This window comes from Rutidosis leptorrhynchoides, chromosome 3 (assembly GCF_046630445.1).
Source record: "Rutidosis leptorrhynchoides isolate AG116_Rl617_1_P2 chromosome 3, CSIRO_AGI_Rlap_v1, whole genome shotgun sequence".
NCBI lineage: Eukaryota > Viridiplantae > Streptophyta > Magnoliopsida > Asterales > Asteraceae > Rutidosis > Rutidosis leptorrhynchoides.
Genome location: NC_092335.1, coordinates 239,172,728 through 239,188,590, shown reverse-complemented (window position 1 = coordinate 239,188,590; position 15,863 = coordinate 239,172,728).

Sequence of the window (15,863 nt, the reverse complement as noted above, 5' to 3'; positions counted from 1 at the left end):
GGCTCGTAAATTATGGTCAGTTTGTCGTCGCTTAAGACATTGTTATGTGAATTTTCATTTTTGTACTACTATCTTATATTAGTTACGACTAAGTACTTTTGTTCAAAGAAATCGCATACTGTAAGATCATGTTTTCACAGAAGGTTGGGACGCTGTCCAGAATATGGGACGCCGTCCCAGTTTGAAGGACTGGACGCCGTCCAGACTGTTTGGACGCCGTCCAAATGGTCTGGCGGGCCAGCTGTCTTGTTTTTAGATATTTAAATGGGTATTTTGGTAATTTCACATGAGGGGCCGAATTTAAAGCCCTAGATCTGTTTTTGGAGCATCATTTACTCCATCTACAACCACCACACCTCTTCCACTTGAATTCTAGAGTGAGAGAGTGATTCTTGTGTGAGAAAGCTCAAATCGAAGAGGAAGAAGCTTGTTTCGGGTAAAAGCTCGAGTATTAAAGTTGTTCATCTCCCCACTAGCTACATTTTGATTGTAGTGGTAAGTCTTAACCTTGATTTCCTTGTTTTAATTGTTTAAAGGGTTAGGGTTTGGGTTATAGATGAGCATAAAACCCATTTGCTAGTGATTTGGGAGTTTTTGGGTAAGTTTGGGTCATGAGGACCCAAGGATGACTAACCTAGGGTTTTGGAAATGTTAAATGGACTTATGAGTCATAATTGGTTAGCTAATTACTAGCACACCTAGTTATTAAGTAAATGGGTGTTATGTGAGTTTGTGGATGACCCGAAATGGGTGTGTTGACCTTAAAATGGTCAAATGGGTAATAATTGACCTTACATGGACGGTTTTGGAGTAAATGGGGTCTAATGCATTAAGTCATTAAATGCACATTAGTGAATGGTTGGTGTTTAGCCCAACTAATTCGTGTGTTGATTAAGTACTTATTGTAATAGGTACTTGCTTTGAAGCTTACGGAAGTGTAAAACCGTCACCGAATCGTTAAGGTGAGTGGAATAAGTATACATGTATGTATATAATGTATTTATTTGTAGGGACGGATATGTGTTGTCCTAGTTAGTGATATATGTTGTTGTACACTAACGGTTTCTAAGAACGGATATGTGTTGTCCGAGTTAGTGATATATGTTGTTGTACACTAACGGATTTTATGAACGGATATGTGTTGTCCTAGTTAGTGATATATGTCGTTGTACACTAACGGTTTTATGAACGGATATGTGTTGTCGTTCCGCCAAGGGTTAGTGGTATATGTTGTTGTACGTTAACGGTTGTTATGAACACCGATGGGAAATTCGAGTACCATTCCCTTGCACGATTGGTTAACCATGGTTGTATGTTGTGGTGTAACATATTATATTGCTCGTGATATGTGCTATTGTTATGCTAGTTCGTTGTCGGAGGGTAGTAGCGTTATACTATTGGTATGCTAATTAAATTGTTAGCTTGTATGCGGTAATGTGTAAGCGATTGCAAGTAAATAGATTATATACGTGTATGTATAATTATTGCATTCACTAAGCTTTAGCTTACCCTCTCGCTGTTTATCTTTTTAGGCTCGGGCTTGGATAAAGGCAAAGGTATTCAATTGGATTAGTGGTCTCCCGCTTGTTTTGATAGGGGATGCTTTTGAGTGATTGGCTTTTGAAGTTTGACTGAGATTGGGTAGTTTAACCCCAAACACCGTGCTCTAGGTGTCGTTTGGAACTTATACTCTTAAGGTCGAAACTTGTATTTTGAACGAAACTTGTAAAATGGGCGTTTGTGGGCCCGGTGATGTAAAACTTGTTTTGATGATGGAAATCTCTTAGTTTGACTTATTATGACTTGTAGTAAAAGGGTTTTCGTTTAAAAGTGTCGGGAAGCGGGATTTCCGCTTGTGTAAATTGGAACCCGAGATCAGAACCTGGCAGTTCATTGGGACGCCATCCCAAAAGGTTGGACGCCGTCCAGAATTCTGGACGCCGTCCAGATGTATTGTCCCATAAATTTTTTTTTAGGGTGTTTTTGGATTTAAGAAGTCGGGTTGTTACAAGTGGTATCAGAGCATGGTCTAAGGGATTTAGGCGACTTGAGATAGGTGCCTAGACTTAGACTTGAATTGTGTATGCGCGTTATGCGGGACTTGTAGGAGACGGGTCGGACCGGGGATTGGTTAGTGCCTAGGTTTAGACGAGCTAACTATGCGCTAATTGTTTTGCGTTGTGTTTTTGCAATCATCAAGCGAGATGGACGTTGTACTAGCAAATTAATGCGACGTGCTCGCGTAACAATGATTAGCTACCATTGTTACGGGTCCAAATCGTGTCAAGCAAGCGATGTACGACGATTGTTGAGCAAGATGGGGTGGTAAGGTGAATATGTATATGTGTCATGTCCTTTCGTTCGTTGTTTAACCTATTTCCATTTTATAGAATGAAGATGAGAAATGGGCACGACACCAATGAAGGAGGTACGAGTGAGGATGTTGAGTTCACGGCCAAAGTTGAGGCCATCTTTAAACGTCAAAAAGCAGAGTTTCTCGAAGATGTTAAGAAGATGTTCCTAGACACGATTGACGAGAAAATAGTCAATGTGGTAAAGGAACAAGTTAAGACCGTTCTTCACGAAGATAATGTGGGAAGATGGGACTTTTTCTATAAGAATTTCAAGGATTTTCAACCTCCCACCTTTGAAGGTGAAAGAGACCCTCTTAAGAGTGCCCGATCGATCTCCGATATGGAGGGGGCCTTCTGTACTTGTGAATGTCCTCTCGATAAGAAGACAAGGTACGGGTGTAGTATGTTAAGGGGCGATGCTAAATTGTGGTGGGATGCGAAAATTCAAGTTTATGGCGAAGAACAATGTATGGAGTTCACGTGGGATGAATTCAAGGCGGAGTTTTTCGATGAGTACCGAACTTCGACCGATCTCACTAGGCTTAAGGACGAGTTACGTTACTTGAGGCAAGGGTCGATGGATTTGAACACTCTCAAATCCGTGTTTTTGTCCAAGACCCAATTTTGCCCAGAGTATGTCGGGAATGATAAAATGTTGAAAGAAGATTTCTATCGAATCTTGAATGATAGTTATCAAGAGAAGATTAGTGTGAACGTGGTGAAGAGTTTTGATGAGTTGTTCAATATGGCCAAAGGTTTTGAGGCGCTTGTGTTGAGAAAGAGTGGCTTTACTTTTGGCAAGACGAAGTTCGAAGCTACTAGTCATTCGAACAAGAAGGGTAAAGGTGCAACCGAGAGTGTCGGTAGTGTGAAGAAGAGTGTTCCCAGAGAATTCCGTTATTCTTGTCAAAATTATGAACGAAAGGGGCATATGGCCCGTGATTGCACAACCCATCTTCCACAATCAAGCTCACTTGTTATAATTGTGGTAAAGAAGGGCACAAGAGACCGAAATTCCCCAATTTGCGCAATGATAATGTTAAGCGGCTAGAGAAGGCGGCGGGTACGGCTAGGGGTCGCAACTATTTGATGACGAATGATGAAACCAAACAATCTAACGAAGTTGTCTCAGGTACTTTCATGGTTAACTCTAATCCAGCGAGGATACTTTTTGATAGTGGTGCTAACTTGTCGTTTGTGTCACCAAAATTTGTGCCTAAACTTAATAAACCGTTAGCTAAGTTAAGTCGTCCGGTAGGAGTCGAAATAGCGGACGGCAAGACGGTGCTAGTGGTTGATGTGTGTAAAAACTGTGATGTTGTGTTTGGTGCCGAAAACTTTAAAATTGACCTCATCCCGATGACTTTGGGTGATTTTGATATCGTTGTTGGTATGGATTGGCTCGATCATAATAGAGCCGATATTGCAGGCCATGAAAAATCTATTCGCGTGAAAACCCCAAGTGGGGGAGAGTTAATTATTCATGGCGATAAGCGAAGGAGACTTGTGCCGATATGTTCTTTTACACGGGCACGTCGTTTCCTTGTTAGTGGTGGCATGACTTTTCTTGCCCATGTTGTTGATACTCGTGACGAGCCACCATCCATTCGTGAAATTCTGGTGGTGAGTGAATTTGAAGACGTTTTTTCGGATGAGTTACCGGGTGTTCCGGCGGAAAGACAAGTTGAATTTCGCATTGAGTTGGTTCCGGGGGCTACCCCCATTGCTAAAACTCCTTATCGTTTAGCGCTGACGGAAATGCAAGAGTTGTTAAATCAAACCCAAGAGTTACTTGAAAAGGGTTTTATCCGACCGAGTGCTTCGCCATGGGGCGCTCCGCTTTTATTCGTTAAGAAGAAGGATTGTAGTATGCGGATGTGCATCGAGTATCGGGAGTTGAATAAAGTTACGATCAAGAATCGTTATCCATTGCCTCGGATTGACGATTTGTTTGATCAACTCCAGGGTGCAACGTATTTCTCTAAGATTGACCTACGGTCCGACTATCACCAAATGCAGGTCCGTGAGGAAGATATTGAGAAAACGGCTTTTCGAACTCGTTACGGGCATTTTGAATTCGTAATAATGCCTTTTGGTCTAACGAATGCACCGGCGGCATTCATGGATCTTATGAACCGAGTGTGCCAACCTATGTTGGACAAGTCGGTAATTGTGTTCATTGACGACATACTTGTCTATTCGAAAAGTATGAAGGAACATGAACATCATTTGCGGGGTGTGTTAAAGACGTTGCGGAAGGAGAAGTTGTATGCTAAATTCTCCAAATGTGAATTTTGGCTAAGGGAAGTTCAATTCCTTGGCCACATTGTGAACAAAGATGGTATTCAAGTTGATACGGGGAAGATAGAGATGGTGAAGAGTTGGGGGCGACCGACTACGCCTACGGAAATTCGAAGTTTTCTCGGATTGGCCGGTTATTATCGTCGGTTTATCCAAGACTTTTCTAAGATCGCTTCTCCATTGACGAAATTGACGAGAAAGAACGCGAGGTTTAATTGAGAGAACGAGCAAGAAATTGCTTTTCAATTGTTGAAAGAGAAGTTATGTCAAGCTCCGGTGTTAGTGTTACCGGAAGAGGGTAAAAGACATGACGGTTTATTGTGATGCGTCTTTAAATGGGCTCGGGTGTGTTCTAATGCAAAGGGGTAAAGTCATCGCTTATGCCTCTCGACAATTAAAGGAACACGAAACGAGATATCCGACTCATGATCTTGAGTTGGCGGCGGTTGTTCATGCGTTGAAAATTTGGCACCATTACTTGTATGGTGTCAAGTGTACGATTTATTCGGATCACAAGAGCTTAAAACACCTTATTGATCAAAGAGATTTGAACTATCGTCAACATAGATGGATGGATGTGGTGAAAGACTATGATTGTGAAATACTTTATCATCCGGATAAGGCTAATGTGATCGCGGATGCGTTAAGTCGGAAGAGTCAACATCCAACGATACGAATAGGATCGTTAAGCATGATTATTACTAACGATTTTCTTGTAAAGCTTGGCGAGACTCAAATTGAAGCTTTTGTTAACAATAAGCATGAGGAACGAATAATGGGACAAACAGAGTCTATTACCTTAGGTCCGCATGGTTTGTTATCCTTTCAAGGACGAGTGTGGGTGCCTAAAATGGGTGATTATTGGTGAGTGCTACTTGATGAAGCACATACATCAAAGTATTCCATTCACCCGGGCGAGACGAAAATGTATCTTGATTTGAGGAAGGAGTATTGGTGGTCGGGCATGAAACGTGATGTTGTTAAATATGTTGAACAATGCGTCACGTGTTTGCAAGTTAAAGCCGAACACTAAAAGCCGTATGGTACGTTACAACCGTTAGAAATCCCGAAATGGAAATGGGAGCACATTACCATGGATTTCATCACAAAGTTACCAAAGACTGCGAGAACCCAATTTGACTCGATTTGGGTAATAGTTGATCGATTGACGAAAAGTGCCTTGTTTCTTCCCATTCGGGAAGCGATATCATCGGAGGCTTTGTCTAAGTTATTTATCAAGGAGGTGATATCGAGACACGGGGTTCCTATATCTATTATATCAAATCGACATACCCGTTTCACATCTCGATTTTGGGAGAAGTTTCATGAAGATATGGGTACACAATTGAAATTGAGCACGACGTATCATCCTCAAACGGACGGTCAAACCGAACGTACAAATCAAACTTTGAAGGATATGTTACAGGCATGTATTATTGATTTCGGTGGTAGTTGGGATGAGCACTTACCTTTGGTGGAAGTCTCGTACAATAATAGTTATCATATTAGTATTGGGATGCCACCTTACGAGATGTTTTACGGGCGTAGGTGTCGAACCCCGATTTGTTGGGGTGAAGTGGGTCAAAGAGAAATCGGGAGTACCGATTTTATTTTAGAGACGAATAGCAAGATTGATATGATTCGGGATCATTTGAAAAAGGCTCAAGATCGACAAAAAGCGTATACCGACAAACGAAGGCGACTGATTGAGTTTCAAGAAGGTGACATGGTAATGCTTAAAGTTTCGCCATGGAAAGGTGTCATTCGATTTCGAAAACGGGGAAAGTTAGCTCCTCGGTTTATTGGGCCATTTAAAATTTTAGCTCGAGTTGGTGAAGTTGCGTATCGTTTGGAGTTACCCGAAAAGCTTGCGGGGATCCATAATACATTTCATGTTTCTCATCTCCGTAAGTGTCTTGCGGATGACACGGCGTGGGTACCGTTGGACGAGATTTCCTTAAACAATAAATTAGAGTATGTTGAGGAACCAATAGCAATTCTTGATGAAAAAGTTAAAATGTTGCGTAGCAAAGAAGTGAGGACTTTTAAAGTCCAATGGCGTCGTAGTAAGGGTTCCAAGTTTACGTAGGAATCCGAAGAGTTTGTTTTGGTGTATCTTCCTGCTTGTCATGCGGCTTGGATTGCGAGGTCGCAATCCGGTTCAAGTGGGAGAGAGTTGTAAGATCCTGTTTTCACAGAAGGTTGGGACGCCGTCCCAGTGTGAAGGACTGGACGCCGTCCAGACTGTTTGGACGCCGTCCAAATGGTCTAGCGGGCCAGCTGTCTTGTTTTTAGATATTTAAATTGGTATTTTGGTAATTTCACATGAGGGGCTGAATTTAAAGCCCTAGATCTATTTTTGGAGCATCATTTACTCCATCTACAACCACCACACCTCTTCCACTTGAATTCTAGAGTGAGAGAGTGATTCTTGTGTGAGAAAGCTCAAATCGAAGAGGAAGAAGCTTGTTTCGGGTTAGAGCTCGAGTATTAAAGTTGTTCATCTCCTCACTAGCAACATTTTGATTGTAGTGGTAAGTCTTAACCTTGATTTTCTTGTTTTAATTATTTAAAGGGTTAGGGTTTGGGTTATAGATGATCATAAAACCCATTTGCTAGTGATTTGGGAGTTTTTGGGTAAGTTTGGGTCATGAGGACCCAAGGATGACTAACCTAGGGTTTTGGAAATGTTAAATGGACTTATGAGTCATAATTGGTTAGATAATTACTAGCACAGCTAGTTATTAAGTAAATGGGTGTTATGTGGGTTTGTGGATGACCCGAAATGGGTGTGTTAACCTTAAAATGGTCAAATGGGTAATAATTGACCTTACATGGACGGTTTTGGAGTAAATGGGGGGTCTAATGCATTAAGTCATTAAATGCACATTAGTGAATGGTTGGTGTTTAGTCCAACTAATTCGTGTGTTGATTAAGTACTTATTGTAATAGGTACTTTGATTTGAAGCTTGCGGAAGTATAAAACCGTCACCGAATCTTTAAGATGAGTGGAATAAGTATACATGTATGTATATAATGTATTTATTTGTAGGGACGGATATGTGTTGTCCTAGTTAGTGATATATGTTGTTGTACACTAACGGTTTCTAAGAACGGATATGTGTTGTCCGAGTTAGTGATATATGTTGTTGTACACTAACGGCTTTTATGAACGGATATGTATTTTCCTAGTTAGTGATATATGTCGTTGTACACTAACGGTTTTATGAACGGATATGTGTTGTGATTCCGCCAAGGGTAAGTGATATATGTTGTTGTACGCTAACGGTTGTTATGAACACCGATGGGAAATTCGAGTACCATTCCCTTGCACGATTGGTTAACCATGGTTGTATGTTGTGGTGTAGCATATTATATTGCTCGTGATATGTGCTATTGTTATGCTAGTTCGTTGTCGGAGGGTAGTAGCGTTATACTTGTGATTGGTATGCTAATTAAATTGTTAGCTTGTATGCGGTAATGTGTAAGCGATTGCAAGTAAATAGATTATATACGTGTATGTATAATTATTGCATTCACTAAACTTTAGCTTACCCTCTCGTTGTTTATCTTTTTAGGCTCGGGCTTGGATAAAGGCAAAGGTATTCAATTGGATTAGTGGTCTCCCGCTTGTTTTGATAGGGGATGCTTTTGAGTGATTAGCTTTTGAAGTTTGACCGAGATTGGGTAGTTTAACCCCAAACACCGTGCTCTAGGTAATGTAAAACTTGTTTTGATGATGGAAATCTCTTAGTTTTACTTATTATGACTTGTAGTAAAAGGGTTTTCGTTTAAAAGTGTCGGGAAGCGGGATTTCCGCTTATGTAAATTGGAACCCGAGATCAGAACCTGGCAGTTCATTGGGACGCCGTCTCAAAAGGTTGGACGCCGTCCAAGCCTTCGTTACTGGACGCCGTCTAGAATTTTGGACGCCGTCCAGATGTACTGTCCCAGAATTTTTTTTTTTTAGGGTGTTTTTGGATTTAAGAAGTCGGGTTGTTACACATACGCTTCTTAGCAGCGAAGCGCGTACTTCTACATCTTGTCACATACAAAATTTGTACTTATATGGATAACATAACAATATTTCAAAGTTTGTTAGCTTCATTTACATTAATAAAGTTGTGTAAAAGTGTAGATTGGCAGGGACACCTTAACCCTGTGTTGCCTTTGGCAACCCACCAAGCCAATCCCGTAATAGCCGGATGCCTGTAAATCACCTCCACCGAATACCCCATGAGTGGCAAGCACGAGCCTAACCCGAAGGCATACTCCGAGGGAATTGCTCCCCCCGGGACTCGAACCTGCGCCCATTTGTGTAAAGCTTCCAAACATGGGGCCCCAGCTTCAAAGGGACGGGTACCGTTGAAGCACTGCTTCTTTGGTTACATTAATAAAGTTTATATATGGATAAAGTAACAATATTTCAAAAGAAGAAAAAACATGTCGCATAATAATTAATAAAAAGGGTGTGAAGACATTCACAAAACGACAACAACTAATATTACATCCTCCGTCCCCCGTTATAAGTGTTTAATATTAACTTTTCAAAATCTTGCATTTTTAACTTTGATTTTACAGAGTATGTTTTTATTCTATTATATAATACTAGTTTTATGAGCCCGTGCGTTGCACGACATTTATATAAATTAGTAGTCAATAATGTTAATATTAATACTTATCAAATGTGACATTTATATACATCTCTAATTGACAAATAATCGATAAAACACCAAACATGAGCCCCTAGGAAGTTGTTTTAAAACGATCGTTAAAAATAATTTTTTATGTACATCTCTAATTGTATTTATTTTTAGTACAAACTAATTTCATTATGTCAAAATCGCAAACGAAACAGAGCAGACATACATATAAATATCTATATAACGATTATCAAATAACCATTAACTTTAATTGACAAACTTGAGTCCGTGCGTTTACATAATATTCTACAAATATTATATTAACGTAATTTTTTAAATTTATGCGCAAACTGTAAATTAATTTTATATATTATGTACTATCATTCATAAATAATAGTATAATATTAATAAAGAAATATATATATAACATAACTTTTATTATAATATAAAACATTGTAAATGGCTTCAATATATATATATATATATATATATATATATATATATATATATATATATATATATATATATATATATATAATATGTATTGTTTAAAATAATATTATTTATTATCATTTAAAACAGTTTTAATAATAATTATATAATATATTATAATATTATTATTATAAGTATAACGGGAGGTGATTTCCACACACCACTTTTTGATCTATATACACTTTTGCCTCATAAATTCAGAATTATACCCTTAGAATAATCTTGGAAGTTGAAGTTTTTATTCTAATTATTATTAAAGGTATAAAAGGTAATTATGTGTACATGGATCAAAAAGTGATGTGTGAGATTCACATCCCAATCATAACATCTATTGTTATTAATATTAATATTAATATTATATTATATGGTAATATGATATAGTATTTTAGGTAATGAAATTTGTCTATTAACTTAAATTAGGAAATCTAATAATTCAATTAATATATGAAAATGATTAAGAGACTTAAATTAGGTAATTTAGTTTTATGAACCCGTGCGTTGCAAGGGATTTGAATAAATTATTAATCGATACGTTAATATTGATACTCATCCGTTGTATAATACAATTACAATAAGAAAATATTTTATTACATATAACATTTGGATCGAAAACTTTAGTATTGAATACTAACGCATAGATTATGAGCTCGTTCGTTGGAATCATTTTAACTTCAATTGACAAATAATCAATAAAGCATCAAACATGGGTCCTTAAAGGGTTGTTTTAAAACTGATTGTTAAGAATAATATTCTACGTACATCTCTAATTGTCTATGTTTTTAATAAAACTAATTTCATTATGTCAAAATCTCAAACACAGCAGACATACATACATCTAAATATCTATAAGGGTTATCAAATAACTATTTTAACTTCAATTGACAAACATGATCCTGTGCGTTTATACAATATTCTACAAATATTATATTAACGTAATTTTTTAAATTTATGCGCATACTGTAAATTAATTTTATAATATATAACATATCATTCATAAATAATATTATAATGTTAATAAATAATACTATATAAATAATGTTCATAAACTGTACATTTTTAGTAGTAGCTATTCAAAGTTAATATTATCCACTACTTACAATATCAATGCACGTTAACGATAAACGATAATCTTAGTGTTTCGTTAGAAAAATCTTAATCAGTATCATCTAACTTTGAAAAAGAAATTAAATTAAATGTAAGCATGTGTTTTTAAATTAAATTAAATTAAAATAAAAAATTGCTGTATAAAAAACTTCAAACAATTAGAATGAAAAATGTATCTGTTAATTAATTTAGAATAAAAATTCTTAAATTTAGCAACCTTACAAATCCTATTACGAAGTATATTCTAGAATTATTCATATGTTAAAACACCACATACAAATTTTCATTATGTATAGATAACATAAGATATAAAAAATATATATACGTAGTTATCTTAAGAGATGATTATGTTTAATTAGTTAAATATATATTATTTTTATTATTATTATTTTTAAATCTTTTATGTAGCCTTTAAATTATATAGTTAGATACGAACTATAATATCATATGATAATAAATGGGAACACTTTATTTTATTAGTATTCTTTCTCTCTATGACGCTCTCTTTTCTTTTGAAACCCTACTTTCGCCGGCAAGAAAATACGGCAATCATCACCGATTAACACCATCAACGTACTGCTTCTCTTAGCTTTTATCATCATTTATTCGCTGTAGTTTAGATCTATTATTACTCACTATAATCTTCGAATCAATTAAGATGTTTTCAATACCCTTATCTCCTTTTACACCTAAACCACAACACCAACATAAACAACCATACACAACCAATGTTGTTAACAACATCAAGTACCAACCAGACAACGTCGGAGTTTGGATCAAAGTTGATCGTAATCGTAAGAATCCTTCAAACGTACAAACCAACAACCGTACACCTCAAAACAATGATTTCCTCCATTGAAACAACAACCATCAAACCCTAATAAACCCTTCCTCAATTGTATGAATGCTGCAAATAACCTCATATACCAACGTTTTAGACAACAAGAACAGGCCAAAAACTTATCAAAACATTCGGTAACCCTAATCATTCAACCGATAAACCTAATCATACTCAACCTCTCCCCAAACCCTATAACAACAAAGTCACATCCTTTTTATTCTTTAACTTTCCAGATTCCTGGAACTCAGCTAAACTTTGGTCCTTATTCAAAAAGTATGGAGAAATTACGAAAGTTTACATCCCCATGAAGAGACAAAAAAATGGTAAAAGGTTCGGTTTCGTGCGCTATAAAAACATACCCGATCACCTTGTTGATTCAATGGTTCGTAAATTGAATATGCTTGAAGCAGACAGTATGCTATTGGTAGTATACAAAGCTCATGATCAAAACAAACGCACCAACCAAGCATCACAGAACTAATTGACACATAACTTAAAACCACAAGAACAAGATCATAAGGTAAATCCTAATTTTAGTTCAAGTAACCTTGTTAATGATCATTCTTTTTTCGATGTACTCAAAAACAAAAACCAGACCAACCTTAACCTCGTAACCAACTCCAATCATGAACCATTTCACACCAAAGAGTTTTCCATACGGGTCCCAACTGACACGAAACTTGTTGATCTTCTCGAGCAAGCTCTTATTAGTGAGATTAAGAATATAGAACACCTTGATTATTTCAACGAAATTTGTAAATCAGAGAACTTAAGTGGCTTTGAATCTAAATACTTGGGAGGTAAAGAGGTACTTCTTTTATTTGATGATATACGTTGTGCTTTAGATGTTCTTAACCCTATGAGTTTTGGTAGAAAACATCCCTTATGGACTTGGTTAGACAACATACGACCTTGGGACCCGGACGAATATACATCACCCGGACATTTGGTTTGGATCAATATCAAAGGGGTTCCATTAACGTGTTGAACCGAGTCAACTTTCCAAAAAATTGCCATGAGTTGGGGTGAAGTTTTGGAGCTTCAAAACTGTTCACTAGATGAGAAGGGCTCGCAAGATTTATCATTCGGTAAAGTACTCATCAAAACTAACTCCTTCGCCACAATCAATGGTAATGTTTACATACACCATGACTCAAAAATTTCAGCCGCTTTTGTGTCCGAAAACAATGATTTGCCTATTGATTTTAATTCAACGGACAATGAATCTTCGATATTGGAGGATGATATGCATTCGGATGAATACATATCGGATAATGAATCCTATATGGACGATGATTTCGATAACGGTTCGCAAAACTCAGCTAATCAAAAGGAAATAATCGAAAATCAACACTTCACTAACCAAAATCAAACCACAACATCCTCCTCATCGAAACGTGTTGAAACTACCAAGTTTTCCACCAACCACAACAATGAACACACTACCCACCTACACGAACCATCTCACATTTCGGACACTATCAATGATGTTAACCCAACAAACCAACCCACACATATGAGCCCAAATGACATCATTAACAACCTACTATCTTCCAAGTTTAACAATCTCACCAAATCACCTATCAACGAACCTAGAACTCCACGTATCGAACCCACCATGTTAAACATGGACTCTCCGATCATCGATGCAAACCTACCTAACGAAACCACCACACCCGAGCCCATCACGCCTTTATCCGAGAAATCAAAACCCCCAACTTTACCTGAAAATATCTCACCTAGTCCTGAGCCTAGCATGAATGTAAATGCACATGAGCCTTTAAATGATAAAATGCACGAGCCTCATTTCTCAGTTGAAAACCAATCAAGTCCATCAAGTGAAAATCAGGCCAATACTTGTCCTGAGCCCATCATGAAATTAAATGCACATGAGCCCACCTCTCCCTTGCAACAATCTGAAGAAAACATGACATCTAAAAACCATACTCACACCCACGTACATTCTGATCAAATTGTTGAAATACAATTACCCATAAACCACATATCCACATATGTACAAACTGTTGAAACCGACCTGTTGGAACCCGCAGCTAAAACCCAACCTTCTGATAACATCGAAATTTATTCAAACCATTCCATTGGCAAAGTCAAATCAATTGAAAAAACCAAGAAAAAACAAAAAGATGAGTCTCATATCAAAAAGAAAACAATCCAGACTTCAAATATTTACTTTAAGAAAATTGCACGCGACAACTCGACCCCAAATTCCCTATCAAAACACCTCGCCAAACCGCCAATTGAAAAACCTAAGAAGAGCACGAGATTGAAATTCCTGCATATAATACATTGTGCGAGAAGTGGCCAGAAAATAAAATTCTCCCAACTCAATCGTAAAACAAACTCCAGTTCTAAAGTATCCGGTAAAGACACAAATGAATACGGGCATGGCATCGGTATCCGCTGGGAGTCCGATCTTTGATCTCCTATCCTATCCTCTCGCACTATAAGTATTTACAATGAGTTGCATTTCATTAAATATTCATGGGTTGGGTCAAACGGGTAAAATCAATTGGCTCAAGCAAATATGTCATAAAGAAAATCCTGTGATCCTTGGGCTACAAGAAACAAAATGTGGTCAATCGAATGACTCTTTAATTGAATCGTTTTGGTATAATACAAATCTTATATTCGTACAAAAAGACTCTATTGGGGCTTCGGGGGGACTTCTCTTGATATGGGACTCATCCACTTTCTTATTTGATTCGGCCATCGAGGGGGAATTCTTTATTGCAATTAAAGGAAAATGGGGGGGTTATGGCACCGATATGATTTTTATAAACGAATATGGTCCACACTCACATGCGAAAAAACTAAGACTTTGGTCCAAACTTTCAAAACTAATTGAGTCCATCGATGTTCCCCACATTTTCTTCGGCGACTTTAATGAAGTCTGATCCAAATCCGAACGTCTAAATACCTATTTTAAAAAAACTTGGGCCAAAAACTTTAATAAATTCATAAACAACGCTAATCTAATCGAACTCCCTTTAGGCGGTAAGAAATACACACGTATCTGTTACAACAAATTAAAATTCAGCAAACTTGATAGATTCCTTATCTCTGAAAGTATCCTTAACCTTTGGCCAGACATCTCCTCAAAAACCCTCAACCGAGACCTTTCTGATCACTGCCCAATCATACTAAAAAACTCCTTCACTGATTTTGGACCTAAACCTACGCGTGTTTTCAATGCATGGCTCAAATTAAAAAACGCCGACGACATTGTCAAAAACACATGGTCACTACCCGTCAACGGCAACCGACCTGATTGCATTCTCCATAATAAACAAAAAAATGTAAAGCTTGAACTTAAAAAATGCAGTCTTCAACTTAACACTCTCGACTCCAAAATAAAATTACACCTCGACGCCTCAAATGAATGGGAAAAAATTGCCGAAACCAGACAATTAACCGAGTCTGAACGTAAAAATTGGGTAAATGATAAAATCCAACACATCGAAAAAGAAAAAAAGAAAACAAACATGTTAAAACAAAAGGCTCGCATCAAATGGAACCTTGAAGGAGACGATAACTCCAAATATTTTCACAACTATATTAAAAGAAGAGCAAACAAAAACAATATCCGTGGTATTTCATTAAATGGTACATGGTCTGAAGATCCAAACCCAATTAAAAATGAGGCATTAAAATACTTTGAGACATTATGCTCTCGTATAGATCCAAACCCAATTAAAATGAGACATTATGCTCTCGAAAAATGGTGCGGAACAAAAACTTTTAGCAACCTATTTCGTAGACTTTACCTGCTCGAATCCAACAAAAATGCTCTCGTATCGGAACGTATTTCATCAAATAATACGTGCACTCTAGGTACTTGGAATTGGTCTCGTACACCATACGACCGCACAACAAACGAACTTACGGAACTGTGACAACCCGGAAATTTCTGACCAAATTTAAACTTTATCTTTAAATGATTTAATGTTTTCGACACGATAAGAAAAGTCTGTAATGTTGAGTCTCAAGTTTTGGAACTATATTCATGTAATCAATTATTCTTTGACTGTTCTCGAAGATTCACAAACAATATATATATAACTTAATGTGTATATATATATATATATACGTGATTTCAAGTTATTTAGT